Source organism: Acomys minous (assembly GCF_964271855.1).
Source record: "Acomys minous genome assembly, chromosome: 8".
In the NCBI taxonomy this organism is placed as follows: Eukaryota; Metazoa; Chordata; class Mammalia; order Rodentia; family Muridae; genus Acomys; species Acomys minous.
The window spans coordinates 6,777,018-6,778,954 of NC_140489.1; positions in this window are offsets into that span (position 1 = coordinate 6,777,018).

Genomic DNA, 1,937 nt, shown 5'->3' on the forward strand with positions numbered 1-1,937 from the left:
GAAGAACCAGTAGGCAATGACTGGCAGAATGTTTGAATGTGGAGAACATTTCCAATAAGAAGGATACCAGGGTGGGTGTGGCCCTCCTGGGTCCTGGATGAAGGCATGACAACTGTTTAGACCATTTTGAGGGTCAATCGGCCGAACACCCTTGTCATCACAAGTGGTGACAGTCTCACAAGGAGATCCACATTGGGATACCAAGCTCGGCACCACAGGACTTTAGGAAAACTATGATAGAGATAAGCCGGCTAAGACCAGGCCACAGCCCTAGGCATATGAGCCCACTGATGTGAGTGTGGATTCCATAGGCCTCAGGATAGGGCCTGAACAGTAAAGGAACAGAGGACCACCCCCTTTGGCTACAGAAGACCCAGGACTGGAAGGATGACTGGTTTCATTGGAGGGAAATGCTGCTCAGGATGTGTCCCCGTGCCCCAGGCCTGGCCAGCTCACACTCACATGTACACTCATGCTTAGGACCACACCATCACTCACATGCAAACGTATGCTAGACACAGTCTCACAGATTGCACAGACCCAACGATGTCTGTACACACACACACACATGCACACACCGGCATACTCTAAAACACAGATCTTCTCAGTCTTCACACTCAGATACACAGTCTCAGGAAGCCCAGGCCCAGCCCACCCTGTCCTCCTGCCACGGTTTCCTAAGCCCTGACCCCTTCAAGCTGAGCTCTAGGTCCCCCTTTTACCCAACATCCCTGAAGGCACAGCTCAGTGTCTTCCTCTAATGACCATCCCTCCAAACCATGAGACCACACACACCCAGACACTGGACACAAGCAGCAATGGCTCAGCTCAAAGAGCGCAGTGTGGCAGGAACTGTCACATAGGAGCAAACCCCACCTGGAAAGGAGAGAGTCCACAGAGAGCCGGACTCACCCCAGAGGGCCCAGACATTAACCCTGACCTCTGCATACCTAGGATGATCTCCTGGGACTAAGAGGCCACTTTCTTCTCTACTCCTTCATCAGCCCACCACGGAGAGCTATATGGGAGTCCCCAGTAGACACCATCAGTCATGTCTTGGAACCTATAAGTGTGGATTTTGGGGAATGCTTCATCACAATGTGACCAAGGTAACTATCTCAAGATGAGGTTCTTGAGTCATAAGAGACAGAAGCAGGGCCTAAGGAGAAGCAGCTCCTGTGTCCTCCAAAATCAAAGTGTCAAAACCGAAAGATGTCAGCCAAAACAGAAGCATTGTGCCCAATACTGACCAGAACTAGAGGGAGGCTCATGAGAGATTGCCAAACAAGAGCTGGAGCAGGCATTCAGATAAAACCACAGCCCACCCCCAGCCACTGTAACCCTACACAGAAAACATCTCTGTGTGACAGCAGCTTAGCTGCTGGCCCCACTTTATAGCTGTGGATAGGCAGCTGCAGCCTGAATCACCTGTCCGACTGTGCACACTTGATGACACACTGTAGCCAGCGATACCGTGTTAACACAATGTCCGTGTTAGCATCTTGTGACTTGGGCTGGCAAACCCTAAGACCAAAAGGAGGTAATTGGTTCATGAGCGCAGTCTCATGGCAGGGCACATGACCTTAAATGACCTCTGTCAACTAGGAAGCAGCCTTTACCAGACTGGCACTGTGCTTCACGAGTCCAGCTTTGAACCAAGAGAAGCCACTCAGCCTGTGGTATCAACAGAAATGACTAAGACAGACAGACACAATATCCCCCATTGCTGATGGCTCTAAGGCATGCCTGAACTAATGACAGAAACTCCAGAGCAGGCCCGTGCATCCTCCCAGATCTCTGGAGCCCAGGACCCAGCTTCTTCCCTTCTCTACCTCACAGATAAGGAGTTAAGGGAACTTCAGTTTGCTGCACCATTTCCAAGTCTGACGCAGCAGCCCTTCCTCTGCGGAGTATCTATACAAGAACCCAGAAAAGGC